The sequence below is a fragment of the Branchiostoma floridae genome, chromosome 16, assembly GCF_000003815.2.
Source record: "Branchiostoma floridae strain S238N-H82 chromosome 16, Bfl_VNyyK, whole genome shotgun sequence".
Classification (NCBI taxonomy): Eukaryota; Metazoa; Chordata; class Leptocardii; order Amphioxiformes; family Branchiostomatidae; genus Branchiostoma; species Branchiostoma floridae.
This window is the reverse complement of record NC_049994.1, coordinates 16,424,746-16,450,792: the sequence shown is the minus strand read 5'-3', so window position 1 is coordinate 16,450,792 and position 26,047 is coordinate 16,424,746. Positions and strand designations below refer to the sequence as shown.

Below are 26,047 nucleotides of genomic sequence, written 5' to 3'. Positions count from 1 at the left end.
GAAACAATTGTTTGCATGAAGAGCATGAAGCTTAGGTCCTCTACAATCATACTAGGATAAATGCTGTCTAGTCTGGCCACATGTGACCTTTTACTTTTAGTTTTAGTATCCGTGGTCAATCTGGATTTTATTCTTGTCAGAGGATATATTGCCCAGGGTAAGGGAGTGCATCCTTGTTGGAGCATGAGAGCATAGTGGCCCTCCTTACGAAAACCCTTGCCACTAATAAAAAAGGCATTGGACAATAATATTGTCTGTATCTACATAGCTGGTATAACAGCCCTTCGGCATAACACGCCAGCTTTTGTATCTGTATCTATATAGCCGGTGTAACCACCCTTTGGTTTGGCATAACACACCAGCTTTGCAGGCACGCGGCGCGGCAGCAGCTGGTTACATTACACTGAACGACCTCTCACTCCTAACCTTTGCACATCTATCTGCAAATTCTCTGTAAAACTATCCCCTGAAGATGCCCCTACTGTAATTTTATTCTTTTGCAGCGGATGCACCGCCCAGCAGGGTAAGAGGGTGCATCTTTTTTCGAGCATGAGGACATTGCTGCCCTCTTCACAAAAACTCTTACTACGTCTCAAAGTCTCTCAATATTAAAACAGGGCACTGGACAATAAAATTGTCTACAGGGGTAAGTGAAAGTGAGTGCATGGGTGGAAAGTAATTGACACACGGCGGCCTGTATCTATAATTCATAAGCAGGACAAGTCGCCTTATGTAAGGTGAACCAGCCCATTAAAGTTGTCCTCTCTCTGCTATTGTAACATACTGTAAATGCATTTAAGTTCGCGGGGATTTAATTTCGCGGTAGCGGGTAATAGGACTTTTCGCGGTGGTTTTATGTTCACGGTAGCAACTTGCACTGTAGTCTGTTAATGCTACGGAAAAATGTTCGTGGTGGTTTTAAATTCGCGGTGAAGCAGACACTGCGGTCACCGTGAAAACATTAAACCACCGCGAAAGTTTTTGCATTTACAGTAATCGACCCTGTCTTGTCTGTTGTATAGGTAACATAATGCCCCTAGCATGTGGTAAGCTCAGTAAATTTCTTTTCTTTTATTTAGTTTTATATTGTTCATAATTTACAAAGGTCTTTCTTTGTGCTCAGTAAGTCTATCATCAACTTTGTCTGTATCTTGTTCTCAATGGATACTGTGTTAATCTATTATCATCTGACATAATTCTGTATCTGTATCTATCTGTATCTATATAGCCGGTATAACCGCCCTTCGGCGTAACACACCAGCTTCGCAGGCACACGGTGCGGCAGCAGCTGGTTATATTACAATGAACGACCCGTCACATCTAACTTCTGTACGTCATCTATCTGCAAGCATTCTTTAAAACTATCCAGAGAAGAGACCCCTACTGTGCTTGGTGACAACAAGTTCCACTCTACGATAGTTCTGGGAAAATTCGAATTTTGAACACATTTCTAATAATTATTTAGTATCTAGATGCTTTTTTGACTATTGTGATGCTAACATAGCTCATTATTGATTAATGACATATTCACAATATTCCTGAAGATAAAACAGGGGGGAGGGGGGGTGTCATTGCCTCCCCTTCGATTAGCAGTCACGATTGGTCTTTTTTAAAAAAAAAATGTCTGTAGATGGTGGTTACAAATAATAGCGTGATGGTTTGATAAGCTACATATAGAATCCCTTTGCCAGAAACCTGTCAATTTTAGATTTATATCCTGTTTCTGATTGATGCAGTGTTTATTTATTGTTTTGCCTCAAAGCAAAAAAAGGTTGAAAGGTGGAATCGGAATGGTGATCAAAGATAGGAGAGGAATTCCTGGAAGAGCATAGCCTGGTATCCAGCCGTTATATAGCTCCCGAGTCTCTTCTCTCCTCTTCATAATTGCGAAGAGGAGAGAAGAGACTTGGGAGCTATATTACGGCTGGATACCAGGCTAGGAAGAGCAGGGCTTTTTCTAAAGAGCTCTAACCTTACAGCTAACTCTGAATCACTTCTAACGTTAGCCTGAGTACCAAATCCTCCAATAGTGACTGCTGGCTCTATCCTGGTAAGCAAGCTAAGGATTTAGCCAGCGTTCACTACAGAGGTTGGTACTCAGGCTATTCTTATGTAACAACAGGTAGAGGTGATCTCTGTTAACATAAAAAAGAGGGTCTGCATGGGGGGTCCCGACAATGATTTAGGTTGAATTCAGAGGAACCCCCTACGTATTACGCTAAATCAAGGAAGGCAATTGAGCTAAATTTGGTGGCCTCGCTACGAATTACGTCGTAGATAAGATGGTTTTCCCCACGAGTTACGGGAAATAAAAATAGGCTGCTTACGCCTTATAGAAAAGAGCATGCAGACCCTCATAAAAAAGATAGCCAGAATAGTGAATGAAGACCTTTATTGCACATTTTTGCCCCACTGGGCTAAGTACAGGTCACACGGTAAGAATCACATATATGTAACAATGGAAACAATCATACACATCTATATATGTAGATGTGCGTCTAATCTATTCTAGGACATTCGACTTCCTCTCGCTTCTTGGTAATTGTATAAATGTAGCTAGCTGTATAGTTGGTTAGAGTTGGTTTATCAAAAGCTGTCAGGAATATAAATTTCTCTTTACTATTCAAGTATCTAAAGTGGGGATAATTACTTAACACATAGTGAAGAGGGAACAAGTGCATTATGCTCCTATCTCCATGTGCCAACTTTACCCTGGGGAGCAGATCCTCAGACAACCGTAAAATTCTGATTAACCAGGGATGCTACTAACGCTGGTTCACCTTTATCCGAGGGTAACCTATATTCGTTGTTTGTAAGAAAAAACGTATTTAGGGATATGAAGTCGACGGACGGTGGTTTCAAATTGGAACATTTTGAAAATATTGCAAATTTTAAACCACTGCCAGCAGACTTAATACTCCTAAATGTGCTGTTTTTAAAGACAACGGATAAAGGTCACTCCACGGATAAAGGCGAACTAGCGTTACATATAGGTCACATGTGGCCACCATCTTTAACTGTAACCTGTTTGACAGTAATTTTGCCTCTCATCTCACAATGTCTAGCCTGATTTAAGCAAGCTCCTATACAGCAGGGTTGAACAAGTTTTCTAAAATCCACTTGTCCTATTGGGCAAGCACATAAAAAATGTACTTGCCCGAACCAATTTTTCACTTGCCCAAAATTGAAATGTCACTGTTACTAGCATATGCATTTTCACTTCCAGCAATGGAATTCTCTGTAGACAATTGCTTGATGTCATGACTGTAAAAAGTAACAAGTATATCAAAATTGCACTAAAATCAATGGAAAAATCTTACTTGCCCGATCGGACAAGTGGGGTAGGACATGCACTTGCCCGAACAGCACTTTCACTTGCCCTAGATAATAGGGCTAGTGGACTTGTTTATCCCTGTACCCACCCAACATTGCTGGCCTCTAGGGGAGGGGCCAGTTACAGCCCCGGACAGCCCTGTGTAGTTTGTGTTACACAGACTACGCAATGTCCAGTTACAGCCCTGTGTAGTTTGTGTTACACAGACTACGCAATGTCCAGTTACAGCCCTGTGTAGTTTGTGTTACACAGACTACGCAATGTCCAGTTACAGCCCCGGACAGCCCCGTGTAGTTTGTGTTACACAGACTACGCAATGTCCAACCCTTACAAGACAGGGAACAACCGATATGCTAAACCGGATAGTGAGTGAGCAAATAACAAATTGATACCTGTTTCTCTTTTCCTCCAGGTGTTGACCCTGAAAGTGCAGAGAAACCCAGCTAGGAGCTGAATAGCAAACACTTCACAGCAATCTTCATACCGTAAGTTTCTTCTGTTACTTCTTCATTATGCAAAAATAGTGCTGAGGGCGTGAAATATTTAGATTTGCCAGAAGAATTACTTCTTTATCTATTTCAATGGAAAAGAAGATGTGTTCTATATAGATAGTTCTTGTAATGGCAAGTCTCCTCCAAGATTGCAGGATGTAAGACGTTGCTGCTACATGTTTGCATCCTCCTTGTCCAAGGTATGCATATCATACATGTATATCATACATGTATATCTTGGTACACTCTTATCTGTTAGAATGGAGAAGAAGACGCTTCTTGTAATGGCAAGTCTCCTCCAAGATTGTAGGATCTAAAAAGATGCTGCTGTACATTGTATGTCCTCTTTGTCCAAGGCATGCGAATCATACATATTTATCTTAGTACATTCTTAGCTGTTGGAGAATAAGACCTAGATAGTTGCTTCTTGTAATGGCGACTGTCCTCCTTACTTCAAGATTGCAAGTTCAAAAGATGCTGCTACATTATGTTTGCATCATCCTTGTCCAATGTATGCATATCATACATGTATATCTTGGTACACTCTTATCTACTGGAATGGAGAAGAAGACAGAGATAGTTGCCTCTGACTTGAAATGGCAAGTCTACTCCAAGATTGTAAGATTTAAAGAAAATGCTTCTACATGTTTGCATCATCCTTGTCCAAGGTATGCATACATGATACAGTACATATATATCTTAGTACATATTCTTATGTACGGGAATGAAGAAGAAGACATAGATAGTTGCTTCTTGTAATGGTAAGTCTACCCCAAGATTTGTAAGATTAAAGCCCCGGTCACAAAGCGCGTACGATTCCTTGCGATGGACTATTCCGCATATCGTACGATGAGCGCAGTACATCGCAAGAAAATCGTAAGCATCGCAAGCCATCGCAACGCATCGGATGGTGTTCAAAATTTTTCCAGCGTCGCACGATTTTTCACTTGTGTCTCTTCTGTATAGCCGTCTGACCGCTATTGTGCTTCTTTAACCAACAAAATGTGGACATAGCTGTTTAATACCTTCCTATAATATCTTTAACTGTAAAAATAAATTTAAAAAGACTATGACAACAAGAGTATTACAAGCAAAAGTTCAAATCAAGCGTGAGTACTGGTATGGTTATCTCGGTCTGCTTGCCGGCTCTACGTGTCAGGCTCTTTCGAAGATCGTCATGATCATGATATGCTATCAACAAAAAGATGCCATCATACAAAAATCAAATGATAAGAATTATATCATATATATTTCCGACTCATAGAGCCTGCCTTTATGTTCGAGTTGTCCCCATGGTTATTACGATTATGGTAAACTGACCCAAGACCGACGAGAGCTGAGATTTGATCTAATTATAAACTCACGTGCATGAAGCGATCAAACAATTTGTCTGCATCACCTGTGCGTGGCGCGCTGTTCTCTGGTTGCGACTGTGGCAGTTGCGACTGATATATTTCCCCTTTTCGTCAATATCGACAATATCAGGGAAAACTGAAACCATCACAACATGCTAAAAAATCATAAATCTATAACCTCATCAGTAGACAAAAATTGCCGTAATGAACTCTGCTATGGGGGCAAATAAAATCTTACGACGATAGCGAAATTTTGAACATGTTCAAAATCCATTTCAGCTCTATTTTTCGCCATACGACGCTCCCCGATTTACTATGATCCACTGCGATTGACGCAGGCACGCTCTTATGACCTCATCGTACGATCCACTACGCGCTTTGTGACCACGGCTTTATATACTTAAACCATTGCTTCCGATTTTCTTCCGACTTACGTCGCACTGCGATTATCCTGCGCATCGGAAGGAATCGCAAGGAATCGTACGCGCTTTGTGACCGGGGCTTTAAAGAAACTGCTTCTACATGTTTGCATCATCCTTGTCCAAGGTACTTGTATGTGTATCATACATGTTATCTTACAATCATGTATATCTGAAAGTTTGTATATTCTAATCTGTTGGAATGGAATGGTAAAGAAGAGATAAATAGTCGCTTCTTGTAATGGCAAGTCTACTCCAAGATTTGTAAGATTTAAAGAAACTGCTTCTACATGTTTGCTTCATCCTTGTCCAAGGTACTTGTATGTGTATCATACATGTGTATCATATATATCTCGGTACACTCTTATCTGTTGGAATGGAAGAGAAGATACGGGTTATTTGCGCTGGTAATGGCATGGCTCCTCCAAGTCCAGACATGCTGATATCGGTACGCTATATTGAGCAACATCTGATGGGAGAGCTTCCATGTCTTATCTTCTGAATATGATATCTTATGTAACTCCACTGATGCTTTGGGGCTAGAGAGGAGTAGCTTTCAGTAATGGTGTACTTGTAGATCGTCTTTACTTGAGTGCACAGGGACTGATGCTGCAATGTACCTGAGTGTATAAATGTCTATACAAATCTAGCTTGGATACATTGCAGTTGAATTCTTTCTTTCTTTCTTTCCTTGACAAATCGTATTACAATTCTTGTTCAACTTACATGTATATATAGTACGGAGTACTAGCATGCGAGGATGTACCCAGTGCTTTTAATTGACCACAATGGATTAGATTTGAAAATAGCTAAGGAAATGTCTTAGCCTTGCGTCCATGAAGGTTAGACATCTAGGTAATAAGATATACCAAAAGCAGTTACTGAAGCAACTACATATGTCTGTACATATGTGAATACTTAACGTTTTGTGACTACATCTGAACTGTGAGTAGCGACACCTGTCCCGCAGTACAATGTGAACCAGTCAGAATTGCCCTGAAGAAGGTGACAGACGGTCACATTGAGACGAAACATTGGTCAGAACGAAGCAATGGTTGTGTCAAAAGAATCTCTTTATTCTGCTTGGTGGCATATCTTAGCCATGTACCATGTTGGGTCCATTGTGGCCAGCTACTGTTGGAGGATGATCTGTGACAGGTGCCTTGCAAATGATATGGAAATACCTTAGCCCTGCACCATCTTTATAGGGCTGTCTCCAGCTTTAAATTTCTTTCTGTCCCTCTCATTGTTTGGGAGCCAATATTGTTGCTTTTTGTTGTTCAATCTGTTGTTATAAGCTAACATGTATCAATCAATCAATCGTTCGCATGCATCATTTGTTGATGCGTGGCAGCTACAGACAGTTCTTGCCACGTTGTTCTACACTGGGCGTAGACAGTCCAGTCAGATCTGGGGACCCCCAGCTCCTGGAGTGTGTTAAAGACCTGATCTTCCCATCTCCCTCTTGGAGGGCCCCCAAGGGGGGGTACCGACAACGCTCTACGCTAGATTCGGGAGGGCCGGCTACGTAGTACGCTAAATTATGGACGCTGAATTACGCTCTACGCTAAATTACGAAGTTTCCAAATGCATTATGCAAATCTTACAACTTGAACTTATAATTTCTTCAACAATATTCAAACTTTATATTACTAAGACGATATAAAAGCGCCCGTCTTGCTGGCCATAGGCGGCGACAGCAAATTTCTTATAATTATGTGACGTAATTTTCAGCACTTGTAGCACCGAAAGCGGAGGCGCGACAATCCTGGGGGCGTCCGGGGGCATGCTCCCCCGGGAATATTGTGAAATCTTGACCCTCTGAAACGCTATATTCTGCATTTTGAAGGGCAAATTTTGCTCACAGACTAAGCTAAGTTGAATGGCATTTCAATTAGAAATTCAAATGGTTTTAGCTTTAAGCTATTGAGAGCAACACCCCCAAACATCATTTTCAGATTTCGAGTGCCGAAAGCACGAACTGTCGCAAGGTACGTACGGGAAAATTAAAAAAAAATTGTACCCTCTGAAACACCATTTCCTGCAATTTGAGGGGCAAATTTTGCTGGCAGGCATATGCTCAATGTAATGACATTTCTGTCCGAGAAAAGTTTTGGAGGGCAACGAGCGCTGGAGAGTCGTGAGCGCCTGAGGCCCAAGCCGTCGCAAGGCGAAGGCCTGCTCAGAGAAAAATCTGAAATCTTGACCCTCTCAAATGCCATTTCCTGCATTTAAGAGGCACATTTTGCTTGTTAACTAAGCTAAGTTCGGTAGAGAAATTTCTACTAGTTGGGAGGCGACGGTCCCGCAACATATTTTCACCATGTCCAGAGCCGAAGGGATGAGCCATCATCGGCGGCATCGCAAGGAAGGTCCGGCGAAATTTTGAAATCTGGACCCTTTGAAACGCAATTTCCTGCATTTTCGCCGGTAAAGTTTGCCGGTAGACTAGTTAAGTTTAATAAAAGTTTGATTACGCTTTTCGAACAATTAATATGAATTACGTTTTACGGTAAAATTCGGTTAGCTTCTACGTAATACGCTAAATCAAAGGGGCCAATATCGCTCGACGCAAAGTGCAACGAGTACGCTCTACGTTGAATTCGAGTGGTCCCGCTACGGAGTACGTAAAATTAAAACCGCCGATTACGCTCTACGGAAAAGGGCTTTGGGGCCCTCCTCTTGGGCTGCCTCTAGGACGCTTCCATGATGGATCAGGATAAGAATTCATTTTTGTAACGAAGCTCAGATTTTGCAACGGATGGGGTGGAAATATTTTTCCGTCCCGACAAGCGAATTTCTCTCCTGGGGTGGAAGAATTCATCCCAGAGACAGCCTTGCTTGTTCGGTCCATTGTGGCCATGCAGCTACTGTTGGAGGATGATCCATGGCAGGTGCCTGGCAGATGTCCATTTATCTCCCAGACTTGCTCACAGATAATCCTGGAGTTCCATCCTCCGGGGGGACGGACTGCCAAATTACCGCGCAGGCCATTTACGGAGAGTTATGCTGGCTGTTATGCCTCTATGGACCATACAGGATAGCGAGTGCATCTTGCCTTGGAACAGTGCTGAAAAAAAAAAAATTGTGACACACCCACCTAGACGGAATGTATTCTAAAGGGCATTCAACTCATCTGTTGACAGCATTGCATATCTCTTTTGCCTAGGAATATAGGCAGGCTAGGGCATCTTGCTTTGATGCTTTGTATATGTGGAAAAACAGCTAGAGCATCTTGCCTTGGAAGTTGGAGTGCTGAAAAAGAATAAGAGTGGCACAACCACCCAGAATGAATGTATTGTGAAGGGCATTCAACCCATCTCATGAGCGTATTGCATATCTCTTTTGCCTAGGAATATAGACAGGCTAGGGCATCTTGTCTTCATGCTTTGTATACATTTATGTGAAAAACATCTAGAGCATCTTGCCTTGGAAGTTGGAGTGCTGAAAAAGAATAAGAGTGGCACAACTACCCAGAATGAATGTATTGTGAAGGGCATTTAACCCATCTCACGAGGGTATTGCATATATCTCTTTTGCTTAGGAATATAGACAGGCCAGATCTTGTCTCGTTTGGTATATGCAGTGCACGAAATACGTTTTTCAGCTAGGTTGTCCAAGTGGCAACCTGAGTCAAAAGCCAAGTTGCTCCATCATTCAACATTTCAGGTTGCCCAACTTTGAAGTTGTTACTTTCTTTAGCTACTTATCCATTACCTTTTCTTCCAGTTATATGTAACTATGTAATATGTATCATGTATTTATGTTATCAAAAAATAAATACAAAAGCTTATGCATGTAGGTGGGGGAAAAGCAGTGTTCCAACTGCAAAATATAAGGTTACACAGTGTGCAACCTGGGTTTAAAATTAAATTGTGTCAAGCAAAGTGTGGTTGCATTTTCAAATGGGCAAGTGGGTACTTCGAGCACTCAGTATATGTGAAAAAACAGTATTGCATATCCATGAACAATATCTTCTGAAGAACACTCACCCAGATACATATACAGAATAGGGCATCTTGCCCTTAAGTACTTTTGGTAATGTATATGGTGTTAACAGTGTCACACATATCCAGGAGGTCATTGAACCTATCCCATAATTCCTTTGTACAGCACTTCTATTACTCATGATGATTCAGAGTATCTTGTCTTAAAAATCAAAGTTCAATTACTGAACAAAAATATAGTATAACACACATTCAGAAAGAATGTGTTCTGGAGGTCATTGAACCCATGTTATAATACCATTGCACAGTACATGTTTCTCTTACTATCAGTACAAGCTTTAAAATAAAATGATACTGCAGCAGCTGTGTATTCACACACTAGAAAGAATTTGTTCTGGTAAGTTCTAGAGGACAGTGGCCCCATCCCATGATCTTATTTTACAGTATTTCTCTTATTCATAGTAAAAGATTCTTGTTGAAATGATACTTATAATTAAATAAATCATGCTTGTTGCACAACGTAGAATTAGAGGGTAACAAAAATGCACGGAGTGAATAGAACAGAAGAGCTGAACCTTGCCCTACTTTTTGTATCACTCTCCAATAATTTAGGGTTCTATAAGGAGACGCCGGGGTATACGTAGGCGGGCATTGAACCAGCCGACATTACTCCAACTTCTGGACATCCTTCAAAGTGGCTCGTCTATCCAATTAGTCCTGCTGCCATTGATAACAGAGAATATATAGATTATAATTGGCACAGAAGAGGGGTCGCCAACCAAGAATATCATTGTACATGTTTGTAACCAGAACTGCTCTTCATCAAAGTTATTATTTTCATACCAGGATATTATGGGATAGGATGAAAATGATAACAGAAAGTTTATAGATTATATTCCGTACCGAAAAGGAGTCCTTGAACGAGGATAATGTTTGTAGATAGAACTGCTCTTCAACAAAGTTCTTATTTTCATACGAGTATAAGTATACGCTCAAGAACGTTATGGGATAGGATGACACTGATGATATAAAGAAAATATATAGATTATAATTGGCACAGAAGAGGGGTCGCCAACCAAGAATATTATTGTACATGTTTGTAACTAGAACTGCTCTTCATCAAAGTTCTTATTTTCATACCAGAAAAAGATACGTTGAGCAAGGACATAATGGGATAGGATGACACTGAGAACAGAAAATAGAATTATAGATTATATTTAGTACAGAAAAGGAGTCCTCGACCAAGGATATTGTTTGTAGCAAGAACTGCTTTTCATTATCATCATTATTTTCTGGCCAGTAGAATTGGAAAAGATGCTGAGCAAGGATATTATGGGATGGGATGACATCATCGTGACATCACTATTACAGAATGAGTTGAATGACCTCCAGGACACATTCTTTTTGAATATGGCTGATGCTACTTTTATTCAGCTAATGTACATATTTTCCTATGCAAATATTGGACTTCGAAACTTCTGGTAAGTCCAACTGTGTGTGTTTGGTCATTGTTGTACATGATCAGATAGGTAAAGCAGCAGTATAGAATTTCCAGTTGCTCATAATTTTGTACATTATGTGTGCCCTTGGTTTTGCACAGCATTTATTTCACCTTCACAGCAGGACACAAGGTGACGTAAATTCAGTTTTATCTTGTACACATGATCTGTAGTAATGGCACCAAAGATGAATGTCTGCCTGCATGTACAAATGTATATACACATTACATGATATACACTTGGTTTTGCAGGATTGGTGTTTCACTCAATTGTACTTTCCACTTGCTCCATCATTCTTATTCTAAAGCCTGTATATATCAAGTAGTAGTACTTGACAATGTAAAGCTCTTTATTTTACCTCATAATTTCCCATTGAGAACAGCAGACAAGCTGTTAAAATGTCAACATTACTTTTCAATTTCATTTGTGGGATGAGAAGGCAGAAATATTAGAATTATAAACCTGAGGAAACTATTTTCAAATCTTAATTATTTCACCTTCACAGCAGGACATAAAGCAACGTAAATTCAGTTTTATCTCGTACACATGATCTGTAGTAACGGCACCAAAGACGGATGCGTTCCTGCCATGTTCAGAGCGGGTACGCTGTAGCTGCAGAAGTTGTGTTAGTCCCTGGGAGATGTAAAGTGGACAGAGATGCATTTGTACCTGACTGTAGGATCAGCAGCTAATGGCTCCCGCCTCTTGTGGATTGTACGGGCACACCAGACTCAACAATTCGGTTCACATCATCATATATAAATGAACTTTATGTGTTTTTGTGAGGCTATGTGTTGATGAAATTTTGACTGTAGGATCAGTTAAGCTAATGACCGTAGCCTCTTGTGGATTGTACGGGCACACCAGACTCAACAATTCGGTTCACATCATCATATATAAATGAACTTTATGTGTTTTTGTGAGGCTATGTGTTGATGAAATTTTGACTGTAGGATCAGTTAAGCTAATGGCCCCCGCCTCTTGTGGCTTGTGCGGGCACACCAGACTCAACAATTTGGTTCTCATCATCATATATGAATGAACTTTATGTGATGATATGGTTTTCATCATCATATATGAATGAACTTTATGTGTTTTTGTGAAGCTATGTGTTGATGAAATTTTGACTGTAGGATCAGCAGCTAATGGCTGTAGCCTCTTGTGGATTGTACGGGCACACCAGACTCAACAATTCGGTTCTCATCATCATATATGAATAAACTTTATGTATTTTGTGAGGCTATGACCCCATTCACACTCAGAAAAACGATTCGGATAAAACATTTGTCCGAATAAAAAAAATTCTATCCGATCCAAAATTGCGTTCACACTCGTCTTTGGCAACCCGATTAGTGCACCCTCAGTCTTATCCGAATGAAACATTAGGTTGAGGTCAAAGGGTAGCGTCATTTCTTGCAGCTCAAAATGGCGGGAATCCACCAACTTTTGATGCTGTTGTTCCTCTGGAGAATGTTCTGTAGTCGTAGAAGGGAACGCAATCGATGGTCTTTGATCGCGAGAAGGTTTCACCGACAAAGTGTTCTGCATATTGGGATAGCTGTAGTACAGCTCATATGTACGCCACCAGAGCGGCAGACAGAACGATCTGGGAGCGGGAGCGAAGCCATGATTGGTGGAACAACATTGTGCTTTGAACATTTTCAGAGTCGGACTGGCAGAAAAACTTCTAATTGAGCAAACTCACCTTTGATAAGTTGCATCCTATCCACTTAAAGAGAATCCTATCCACTTGCGCATTCACACTGCCGAATCGTGCGAATCGAGACTCCCCGCGGCACAGTTTTATCCACTTCCCGGAGTTCTATCTACCTACCCGAGGTGGATCGCGAGGGATTCGAATCGATGAAATCCAAGTGATTTGGGAGCGTTCATACTGCTAAGTTTTATTCGGATCGGGTAGTTTTATTCGGATAACATGTTTTATTCGAATCGTTTTTCTGAGTGTGAATGGGGTCTATGTGCTGATGAAATTTTGACTGTAGGATCAGTAGCTAATGACCGTAGCCTCTTGCGGATTGTACGGGCACGTTCGCACCAGCAAGTTGGTTCTCAGCATGTGTCAGAGCCTGTGTCTTATCAGTAAAAAGCAGTCTGTGAAGTCACATTATTTCTTGGTGCTCACGTTCGAAAGATTCTTATAGCAACATTAGATTAGTTTGACGAATATGAAATGAAAAGGATATATGTGTGTGAAGACATATTTTGTCTGTAGGATCACTTGCTAAGGCCACACCAATTTAATTTCTTGGTTCACAGATTTTTTCATAAAAAATATGGAGCGAGAGGGCGAAATAAAAATAAAAATTGTAAAATGGTTGGGAACAACTAATCCAAAACATAAAGAAAACAAGTTTTCAGCTTGAAAAAAGTACAAAAAACACTATTATTGTACAGTAACAGCACCTGTACCCACACTTTAAGGAGCTTATAATATAAAGGCCAATTTGCTACACCAGAAAGATAGTTTCATTAATGGTGAAAATTTGCTGAGTGTTAATTTTTATTTTTTTTTATTTTTTTTCCCCAAAAAATAGGAGCGAGCGAATCCGTGAACCAAGAAATTAAATTGGTGTGGCCTAATGCTCAGTCTCTTGTTCGTGTACTTGTTTGACATTGGTGCTTGTCTGTGAAGATCAGTTCATAACAGGAAAAGAAATACATTCCACGATATTGATTGGAGATGTACATGAATGTTAGGCTAGCTGAATGCTTTGAATGGGATGTGACCCTTCTTTTTTGATGACTTTGTTGATAAAATGCCCCCTTTCACTAAAATTTCTCTCAAAAATGTTTTAAAAATTTCTAAAGGATATTGGAGTGTACTCTTCGAAATTCTAGAATACAACTCTGGCATTGTTATAATATTCAGTGTCTGTGCACATTCCGCAAGGCTGTGATTTACAGCATCCTATGCCCACTAGCCCGATGAAACAGAGATACATTAATAATATACATGTATTTTCTTCGTACATATTGTACCAAATAAATGTGTGTGACAGTCAGCTTGATAAGAGCCATCCTCTATCTGAATTGCCATTAGTTTGAGATGTCCTCAGTCGACTTTCAAGCTTCAAAAGCCTCAAGGACAGTATGAAATTTTGAAAAGGTCTTTTCGATATGGGTGCTCCAAAATGTCACTGCAGTATGATTTTATTTCAATATGTGTTCTCCAAAAAATCGGTATGATTTTATTTTCGTCTGGAAGAATGTTCACAACTAACAGGGGATATTGTTTTGGTAGTGTTTGCGTGTTTGCATCATCTATAGCTCAAGATCCTTGCCATGGATTTTTATATATTTGTACATGTTTGAGGGATACAAGATGAATAGTTAAACTATAGGTACATAGGTAAACAGTTTACGTACCAGTACAGGTTAGCTGTTTATGTGCAGTTTTAGGTACAGGTATGTTGTAATAATTTGTGTACAGTTAGATACATGTACACTGTATATAGTTATGATGAGGGGAAAAGGTAAATAGTTTACGTACAGTGTATAGTTTAATAGTTAAGGTACCTGTAAAGGCTATTACTTTATTACTTTATTGGTCAACAGTTTTAGGTATACATACAGGTAAACAATTTTAGTAGAAATGCAGTTTATCTGAGTCTAGATTCATACACAGGCATTGAGCCTTTAGCCAGCAATCTTATTCCTCCTGGCATCACTTGACAAGCCTCCGCCATCTATGTCCCACATCCAGGGACAGTCCCATCTTCACTCCTGACCTCTGAACTTTGTACCCTTGGCTGTGACCTGGGGTGTCCTTACCCAGGTCGCTCAGTTCCCTGTATGAATGGTGTCCTTGCACTTCCCGATAGCTGAGGTGTAGGAGCGCCATCAAACATGCATGAGATGTTCCTTCCATCTTCACCCCTGACCTCTGAACTTTGTACCCTTGGCTGTGACCTGGGTTGTCCTTGCCCAGGTCGTCCTCTTCCCAGTATTAATGGTGTCCTTGCACTTCCTGATAACTGAGGTGTAGGAGCGCCATAAAACATGCATGAGATGTTCCGTGTAATGAAACTACAAGTCGCACGGAAGAGGCCATCCAGGCGGAATTAAAGGGAGATGGCAGTACTTCAGCACCGTTTTCCTGGCACGACACATACAGAGATTTGTGTGTGCAGGCCATTATGTGGTTTTGAACTTCATTCAAGGGGAACTTTGTTTTTTGTACATGCAGATTTTAGTTAGTTAAGATGATGGATACAAAATGTACAATTAGATTTGTGTCATATGATGAAATTTTGGCTTTACAATTGGTTTGTAAAAGGAATGATTTGGTAGGCATTTAGTGTTTATGAGGGGAAGTTTATTTTCTGTACATGCAGATTTTAGTTAGTTTAGTTGATGGATTAAAAATGTACACTTAGATTTATGACATACGATTGAATTTTGACTTTACAAATCTGTAGCAATGATTTGGTAGGCATTTAGTGTTTATGAGGGGAAGTTTATTTTCTGTACATGCAGATTTTGATAAGTTCTGTGTAATGAAACTACAACAGTACAAGGCACACAGAAGAGGCCATCCAGGCGGAATTAAAGGGGGGTGGCAGCACTTCAGTACCGTTTTCCTCGCACGACACATACAGAGATTTGTGATTCCTCGTGTGTTCAGTGTTCAGGAAGGGGAACTTCATTTTCTATACATGCAGATTTTAATTAGTTGAGTTTATGGATAAAAATGTACAATTAGGTTTGTGACATATTCAAAGTATGGATTTTGGCAGTGGGAGTTTTTTAATGTTTATGAAAAGAAGTCTATTTTCTGTTGATGCAGATTTTAATTAGTTGAGTTGATGGATAAAAATGTACAGTTTGATTTGTGACGTTTATATACGATTGAATTTTGGCTACAGTAAGGATTTGGAAGCTTATTTTCTTTACATTTGGATTCCCTCAATGTCCTTTAGAGGTAGAATTGATGATAGATATAATTTGGTTTTGTGACATATTGCTTTTCACTAAGATTGAATTTTGGCTACAGTAAGGATTTGCGATTCTTTCTTTCTTTCTTTCTTTATTGACGATGAGACATGTCATTACAAGGGTCTGCCTAGGCAGCTTTGGGCTGGTAGCGGCAGAACCTACAAAAATACGGACGAACATACAAAGAAGTCATACAATATAATACAATAAAATAATCAATGATTAAAAGGTGTCATGCAACTATACAGATAGATCTATACGACTTGTCAGCTAACTTAAAAGATTGGAGTAGGTGGAAGGTCAGTATACTATCATACGGGTTTAATATTAAAATCCTGACAGGAGGTGGCTTCTGCAACGGGCTTTGAACTGTGGGAAAGTGGTGGAGTCGGTGATGTGGTTTGGTAGGTTGTTCCACAGTCTGGAGGTATATGGAATAAAGCTGTTGCTGTATGTTGTAGTTCTGCAGCGAGGGATATGGAGGTGTGAAGAGTTTCGCAGACGAAGCTGGGTTTGGGTTTGTCTTGTTTGAGGGATGAGTGGTTGCAGGTGGGGTGGTACAGTGCCGGTAACCAGTTTGTACATTTATTTATTTATTTATTAGGATTCTCCATTTGGAGGGTATGGCGAAACAGGTGTTAAGAACACCTTTTCAAAGCCGCCATACACACATGTGCACATGTTCGCACATGTCTACACGCGGCGGGGTTACACCGCCCCTTACGGGGTGATATACCCTTTCGCTGGCTGATACGGTATGGAGGTTCGCCAGGCCTCCAACCGGGTGATTTGAAGTGAATCACCAACTCCAGACAGAAGGGTTTGTTCCATCTCACACCGCACCATCGCACGTGTGGGGGTTCTTTAACGTGCATGGGGTGTGACTCTCCCCATACACGGGAATATACATGATGACTAGACGGTGATAGTCTCGCCTAGTTGAGAGCCTGTCCCATCCAAGCTCTTGAAGCACGTCCGAGTAGGGTGTTCTTGGCGCTGCACCTGTGACTAGGCGGCCTGCATGGTACTGTACGCGCTCTAGTACTTTGGAGGCGGCTACACTCATGTTGGTGAAGAGGATGGAGGCATATTCCAGCCTAGGTCGCACAAGGGTAAGGTAAGCCAGTTCCAGTGCTTCCTTGGACAACTTGCCTCGCAACCTCCAGAGGTATCCAAGTACCTTTCTGGCCTTACTGGAAGTATTCTGTGCGTGGTCGTTCCAGCCCAAAGCCTGGTGTAAGGTGACACCAAGATGCGAGTAGAAGGGAACCTGTTCGATGAGCTGGCCTGAGATGTAGATAGGAGGAAGTACAACTCTGCTTCGTGCAGACTTGATGCAAATAACCTTGCACTTCCCTGGATGCAGTTCTAGACCCCAGACATCAAACCAGTCAGAAACAAGCTGTAAGTCGGAGTTTGTGGTGCTGGCTACCTGCTCGGCCGTCGGTCCCGAGTTTGACAAAGACGTGTCATCAGCAAAACTGTTGATGTCCGATGTACAAGGTAAGTCCTTGATGTCGTTTATGTAGACTAAGAATAACAGCGGGCCAAGGATACTGCCCTGTGGGACGCCCGCGTACGTGTACCTCCAAGACGACGTAGTACCATTAATGACCACACGCTGCTGGCGGCCTGTGAGGTAGTGATTAAACCAGCTGATGAGTGGTCCACTAACTCCGTAACGCGATAGCTTGTACGTTAATCCATCGTGCCACACAGTATCGAACGCTCTACGGACGTCCAGAAAGACGGCGGCCGTACAGGAGACATTGGAGTCATCAATGGACTTGGCCCAGTTGTCAACCAATCGCAGGAGTTGTAGGACTGTCCCATCCCCTTTTTTGAAACCAGACTGGTTGACGTTTAACAGATTGTTGACGGTAAGGTAAGTGTACAGGCGGTTGTGAACGACTCTCTCCAACACTTTGGCTACGGTGGGCAGAAGTGCGATCGGTCTGTAGTTTGATGGATCAGTCCGATCACCCTTTTTGTATATTGCCGACACGTTTGACTGCTTCCAGTCTTTTGGTATTTGTCCTGTAGCGAGTGACAAGTTGAAAAGCTGACAAAGGGAGGCGCTGATGGCTGGTGCTCCCTCCTTAAGGAGTCGGTTGGTTATTCCATCGGGGCCTGGAGCCTTGTTAGGATGTAATCCTTGCAGCACACCCAGGACTTCTTCCTCTGAGACGTGAATTGTAGAGAGTACTTCATCAGTGAACTTAGGGAGCCTGCTTGTAAAGTTTGGATGCGTAGCTTCCTTAGTGACTCTGACAAAGACGTCATTAAGGGTTTCTGCCTTATCTTTGTCTTTGTCCAGGACGATGCCATTTACGGAGAGATTCTTTGCATAGCTTCAGGCATTTCTGTAGTGAAATTAGTCGTTACTTGATGAAGATATCCTCTCTGTCCTTGAAGACTTCCTCTTATGCTTCATTCGAGTTGTCGCTTCTGATTTTGTGTCACATTGAGTGTGTGTGCGTGAGACGCTTGTACAAGTTTCGTGACATGTATTGAGATTGGCTTACATTAAAGATTTGTGATTTTGTGTGCAGAGGCATTCAGTGTTTAAGGAGGAAATTTTGATTTCATTACATCCCAATGCATGATCCCATGATTATTGTCCTCAGATGTTTAGTATTCATTGATTACTTCTATTTTTGCATCACATTAAGCAGGCCACATCAGTTTATAATAAATGTATTAGTTGTTTTGCTATACGTAGGTAAATTGATTTTTTTGTTGGAAAGTAATGTTTGGTTGGATATGTGAAGGACGTCAACGGTCGTCCTCATGAGTACATATATGTGTGCACAGTTGGCTTGAGGTTGTCGATTCCCATTACTCTTCATCTTCTTCTTGCCAAATATTTAGGCCACACTAATTTTATTTCTTGTTTCTCGGATTTTCCGACCCTATTTTCTTCCGATTTGAAAAAAAACAAACTTTTCAAATTGATGGCCACACATTATGTTGATGAAATTTAACTGCCTCTCCTTTCTCAAATTAAATATGGGCCTCAAATTCCAGTAGCTGTACATGCCAATTTGACAGTATGTTTATTATTTTTTCTTTAAACTTCGGACTTTGCAACCAGGGACCTCCTAAATTTTGAAAGTTTAGGTTTTCCTGTCCAATTTCTCCTACCCTCGACTTTTTTAAAAGATTTTTTTTACCGACGAACCCAGTTTTTTTGTCTGAAAAAATCTGAGAAACAACAAATAAAATTGGTGTGGCCTTAGGTACAAATGTCAGGGAAACAAAACAATGACTTGGTATGGCCCTGTAGTTTTGTGGAAACCTGTGGGTGACGTTTCGTGTCCCTCAATCCGTGCCAAGGCCACCTGTTCTCCTGCTGCTGCGTTCAGCACTACCCAGTGGGCAGGTACTGAGCACCTATGGAGACCCTCTAGAGCTAACTACATTACTAATCATGAGGACCTTGCTTTTAGCTAGGATTTTGTTATAGGGGTTCCAAATTTCTTGGTGAATTGTTGTAATTAATAAGTGATATAGGCACCACTATTGTAGGGTGGTCCAGGGCATCCACCTTCCATGGTGCAGAGTTTTTGAGAATTTGAGAAGGTACTAGTATCCTGAGGGGCAAAATTTACTGTAAGAGAGGTCACAGTTGAAAACTGACCACAAATGACCCAGTGGCATCCCTGGTTAATCAGAATTTCATGCTTGTCAGAGGATCTGCTCCCCAGTATAAGGGCATCTAGTGCGTCTGCTGGCTATAGTGATGTGTATTTAACTCCCATATACTCTTCCTCTTTATTAGTGCTGAGTGCTAAGCAGAGAAAACAACGAGGCCGGGGATAAAACTCACCAATGCAAGGCAAACACTCAACCCACTCGGCCATTGCACCTGTATGACAGCTTAAAACCAAGGAAATAACTTAGTCTTGCCTTATCTTTTGAGACTCCTCAGAGCAGGCTGCGGTGAATCAGGCGGGACATCGCACACAAAAGGGTGCCTTCTGGTTGGTTGGGCAAATTACCGGCTCTACAGATAACACTGGTCACCTCAATTTTGGAAAGACACAAGCAATTTGGAAATTCAAAAAAAAAAAAACTTGGTGTTCTACCTTGAAGTGAGATATCAATGTGTAGCTCTTGATGTACTGAGTGAAGTGATATAAAAATTATTATTCTACAATGTTCACAACTTAAGACATCATTGATGAAAAATGCAAGGAGACCGCGGCCTTTTTCAAGTGTCCCGATATCTGTTTGGGTCGACCAGCTTAAAACCAAGGAAATAACTTGATCTTGCCTTATCTTTTGAGACTCCGAGGAGCAGGCTGCGGCGAATCAGGCGGGACGTCGCGCACAAAAGGGTGGCTTCTGGTTGGTTGAGCAAATTACCGTGCTGTAGAGATAATGCGTGTTCTTCAACTTCCTTTATCGAAGAGAACGTTTTGGCTGCCAGGTACATTTGTGGACATCTTCCAAGTATACCTTTCGTGGGACATTTGCTGAATAAGTTATGAAGCAGTGATGATGGGAGGCAATGATGGGAGGGAATGGTTGTCATAGATAGCCACGGAGCATTTAGAACTGTGGCAATCTTGTACATGTAAGAACAAGCTGATAAATGTTGCACAACTATGAAGAAATGGTGAGTTTATTTTGTGAAAAAGATTTATGTACCTTTTGAAAGTAACTTCATCAGGTTGGTAGAACTCATAATATTGGAGATATCTTTTACACAACCAGGCCGTTTCCTTCTGCTCATGTTTTGATTTTTTATTTATTTATTTATTGATCTTTAGGGTAGTCCCTTCAGTTAACGTAGTAACTGATTTCCAAGGGAGCCCTATATACATGTTCGCACATGTTCGCACAACGACGGGTTATACTGCCCCTTTCGGGGTGACACACCCGTCCGGGTGAATGATGTAGATCACCATGTGGCTGATATGAGACAAAGGTCGCCAGGCCTCCATCCTGGTGATTTATAGGGAATCACCAACTTCCGACAGAAGGATTTGCACCAACGCACACCGCACCATCGCACGTGTGGGGGTTCTTTAACGTGCCTGGGGTATGGCTCTCCCCATACACGGGACCTCAATTTAACGTCCTGTCCGAGGGACGACTCATTTTTCACTTGAGGAAAGTGAGGAAAGTCGTGTAAAGTGCCTTTCCCAAGGGCACAAGACCGGCAACACGGCAGGCGGATTCAAACCGGCGACCTCTCGGTCACGGGCCGAATACACTACCACTGTGCTACGCGGCCCCACAACATGTCTTTCAGACTTCTTCCTCATTGCTTCTAACTGAAGTTTCACTTCTCTCCGCTATATGTAGGTGGTGCTTTTGCTGCGTGAATGCTATCCCAAACGTGGCTGAGTTTGTCCCCCCCCCCCCCAATTTATTTAGTAATACCAGTATTCATTCATATTTTCAGAGTATCAGGCAAAAGACATATAGTGGTTAATATGTGAAGCTTTCTACTCATAGATATAAAACAAGAATAGAAGTACATAATGTCAGCATATATATATATATATATATATGTATATATATATATACATCAGGGCCCGAAATACTTTTTTCAGCCAGGTTGTCCAAGTGGCAACCTGAGTCAAAAGCCAGGTTGCGCCATCAACATTTCAGGTTGCCCCACTTTCAAATTGTTACTTTCTTCAAATCAGCTACTTATCCATTATCTTTTCTTCCAGTTATAGGTAACTATGTAATATGTTTTATGTTATAAAAAAATAAATACAAAGGCTTATGCATGTAGGTGGGGAAAAAGCAGTGTTCCAACGGCAAACAATGTCTAACAGATCCGCATGCCCGGAATCCTTAATTGAATTGCAGCAAGACTTGGAGAGATGCCCTTAAATTATTCCTCCCCATGTTATATATTAGGTTTGCCTGCGTAGTGTGTAAAGACGACATGTCCCTAAGGGAACCTCGGAATCAGAATTCCGCCACATCGCTCGGCGGCCGGCAATCCCCCCAGCGCCTCCGGGACATCCCCTCATGAATTTTTGATGATGATTCCGTCCAAACTTCGTTCAGTCACATCTCCGTCCCGTTGCCATGGCAACCACCATGACAGACGCATGGCTGTCGTCCAAAGTCCCTTGGAGACAGGGCGTTAGGCATGCGTGGCACGTTCTTAGGAGTCTTCTTGTTGGAGCAAGTTCAGGAACACTGGAATTAACTCCAAGTAATAGCTATAATAGCCATGAAGTCAGAATGTGTAAAATGAAAGATACTTGGAAAGCAGTCCCAACACATTTCTTAAGCTTGATCTTAGCAAATCTACAAAACATGTTACTATTAGGAAGAACCTTTGCAGGAACATTATTCCATTAGTCACCACACCATGGTTTCGCCTAAAAATCTACAATATCCAGTTCTTCTTCATCTGGTGTCATCACTATCATTGATAGCTTGATCTTAGCAAATCTACAAAACATATTACTATTAGGAAGAACCTTTGCAGGAACATTATTCCATTAGTCACCACACCATGGTTTCCCCTAAAAATCTACAATATCCAGTTCTTCTTCATCTGGTGTCATCACTACACTCTTCCGCTCCAGAACTTCATACAGGCCCTTCCTCTATGGGTCAGAACTTCCAGTAAAAAAGGCTATTTCGAGCCCTGATATGTAATAATATTGAGTTGAGAGGACATTCAGAGGAAGATTAATCCTGGTGTTTTATGATGCGGCGGGAGAAATCTCTCGCAGAACCTTCATCAATCTCAGCATGCAGTTGTAACAGGCAATTGACAAATTTGTAGAGACAATGACAGTGAGATTTATGCAAAATAATCTGTCAAAAACTAGTAAATTTGAATTTATCCATTTCAAGGTCGAGTTTCTCAAAATTGGTGGAGAAGGGGCGCATACTTTTGAGTTTTTCTATTTCACCTTTCAGTCCCACAGATCTGTCTGAAACTTGCCAGAAATCAGTATTTAATGGGGGTGCATGCTTTATTCAAGAAAATACGGTATTTCGAGCCCTGTCATTTAATATGAGAGGACATTGAGAGGAAGATGAATTGTACTTTGAGTTTTCCCATTTCACCTTCAGTCCCATGGATCTGTCTGAGACTTACCCCAAGTCAGGGGTGCGTATTTTAGTTGGGGTGCGTGCTTTATTCGAGAAAATACGGTATTTCGAGCCCTGGCATATAATATGAGAGGACATTGAGAGGAAGATGAATTGTACTTTGAGTTTTCCCATTTCACCTTCAATCACATGGATCTGTCTGAGACTTACCCCAAGTCAGGGGTGCGTATTTTAGTTGGGGTGCATGCTTTATTCAAGAAAATATGGTATTTCAAGCCCTGTCATTTAATATGAGAGGACATTGAGAGGAAGATGAATTGTACTTTGAGTTTTCCCATTTCACCTTCAGTCATATGGATCTGTCTGAGACTTACCCCAAGTAAGTCAGGGGTGCATATTTTAGTTGGGGTGCCTGCTTTATCCGAGAAAATATGGTATTTCGAGCCCTGGCATATAATATGAGAGGACATTGAGAGGAAGATGAATTGTACTTTGAGTTTTCCCATTTCACCTTCAGTCCCATGGATCTGTCTGAGACTTACCCCAAGTCAGGGGTGTGTATTTCAGTTGGGGTGCATGCTTTATTCGAGAAAATACAGTATTTCGAGCCCTGGCATATAATATGAGAGGACATTCACAGAAAGATGAATCCCGGTACTTTGTGATGTGGCGGGATAAATCGTATTTCAGTTGGGGTGCGTGCTTTATCCAAGAAAATACGGTATTTCGAGCCCTGGCGTATGATATGAGAGGACATTCACAGAAAGATGAATCCCGATACTTTATGATTTGGCGGGAGAAATCTCTCAGAGAACCTCCATCAATCATGGCACTCAGCGACGCTCCTTTAATCTGAAGACGGATTCCGGCTGTTGGAGTCCCCGGGGACCGCACCTGTCTCCGCGCCAGAGTGACTGATTAGACCTGATACTTTACAGGTGTACACATTTCCTCGTCGTTTCTTGGGCTAGAGGAAAGAAGTTTCCCTGTTACTGGTATTGGCAAGCCTAAAATGATATCTGAAAAAGTTTTCCTTGACGTCCTTAGAAAATAAGGCTATTGAGAGCTTTGCAAGTCATTTTTTAGGTTTACCTCTGATTTTGCTTTCATCTGGACAAAGATTTCAACTGTAGCAATACCGAGGGACTATGAGACAGTGACTGATGACACCTGATACTTTACAGGTGTACACATTTCCTCGTAGTAAGGTGGGCCAGTGGAAAGAAGTTTCCCTGTTACTGCAATCTTAAAATGAAAAATAGTGAACTTTTATCTGGAGAAAGATTCTGACTGTAGGAATCCCGTGTTACTGGTGTTGGCAAGCTTAGAATGAAAAAGATTTGAACAAAGAGTGAAAGACAATGATTTTAACTGTAGCGAGGGACTATGAGACAGTGAATGATTACACCTGACACTTTACAGGTGTACGCATTTCCTCGTCGTTTCTTGGGCTAGGGGAAAGAAGTTTCCCTGTTACTGGCGTTGGTAAGTTTAGAATGAAAAAGATTTAGACAAAGATTTTGTAATCAACAGAAATGCACCAAATAGCAATAAAGTACTCAAGCAACTGGATATGATTTTGGAAATGACATTCACAAAGACTGTTTCATCATGCCTTTTACTGCCATTCTAATCTATGAAACACAGAAATGATTTTTTGGTGCCCATTTAAGCCTCAAGCTCAGAGCAAATCCCAAAACTTTTTTTCAGTCTGTTTATGAAATCTACATATAGAAATGAAAGCTTTTTTGTCAGTTTGTGTAATACTATGTGCGTTTTAATGTAAACACAGAAATGATTTTGAATTGCCAGTTCCAGCCCCAAGCTCTGTGAAAATCCCACAAACCTTGAGTGCATGCAAACAGTCCATCTCTCTTGCTGGGTACTCACCCCTCTCTGATATAAGTCAATCAGATAACACAACTTAATAAAGACTTTCATGCCTTCCACTGCCATTGTAAAACACAGAAATGATTTTGAGGTGCCCGTTTCAGCCTCAAGCTCACAGCAAATCCTGCGAACCTTTAGTGACAGAATAAGCTATAACTGTTTCAAAGTCTTTTTCATGCCTTCCACTTAAAATTAGTTCGTGATGTACAGAAAATGGCTATTTCACTATGTTGTGTATCTATACAATGTAATGTAAACATAGAAATGAATTTGAGGTGCCAGTTTCAGCCCCCAGCTCCAAGCAAATCCCGCAAACATTGAGTGCATGCAAACAGTCCATCTCTCTTGCTGGGTACTCACCCCTCTCTGATATAAGTCAATCAGATAACACAACTTAATAAAGACTTTCATGCCTTTTACTGCCATTCTAATCTATAAAACACAGAAATGATTTTGAGGTGCCCTTTTCAGCCCCAAGCTCAAGCAAATCCCCCAGACCTTTGAACAATAACTTTTATTTCAGTCTGTCTATGAGAAGTAAAAGCATTTTTGCCAGTTTGTGTAATATACATAGTAATTTTTAAACATTAACTCTGTTACACAGAAATGATTTTAAGGTGCCAGTTTCAGCCCCCAGCTCCAGGTAAATCCCGCAAACCTTGAGTGCATGCAAACAGTCCATCTCTCTCCCTGCCTTCTCATCCCTCTCTGATATAACTCAATAAGATACACAACTTGATAAAGACTTTCATGCCTTCCACTGCCATTGTAAAACACAGAAATGATTTTGAGGTGCCCGTTTCAGCCTCAAGCTCAGAGCAAATCCTGCGAACCTTTAGTGACAGAATAAGCTATAACTGTTTCAAAGTCTTTTTCATGCCTTCCACTTAAAATTAGTTTGTGATGTACAGAAAATGGCTATTTCAGTATGTTGTGTATCTATACAATGTAATGTAGGCATGATTTTGAGGTGCCCGTTTCAGCCCCCAGCCCCAAGTAAATCCCGTGGACCTTGAGTGCATGCAAACAGTCCATCTCTCTTGCTGGGTACTCACCCCTCTCTGATATAACTCAATCAGATATCAATTCTAATCTTTGAAACATAGAAATGATTTTGA

The 26,047-nt window shown here is 41.2% G+C and overlaps 1 protein-coding gene across 14 annotated transcripts in view; it reads left to right on the top strand.

Annotated features, from left to right (window-relative positions):
* The window catches only part of LOC118403815 (cAMP-regulated phosphoprotein 21-like), a 175,538-nt gene that overhangs the window by 8,677 nt on the left and 140,814 nt on the right, over positions 1 to 26,047 (top strand). For all 14 annotated transcript variants that reach the window (XR_004829699.1, XM_035802643.1, XM_035802653.1 and 11 more), the window contains exon 2: positions 3,747 to 3,819. The gene's annotated coding sequence lies outside the window, so the exon portion shown is untranslated. The remainder of the gene's footprint in view (positions 1 to 3,746; positions 3,820 to 26,047) is intronic.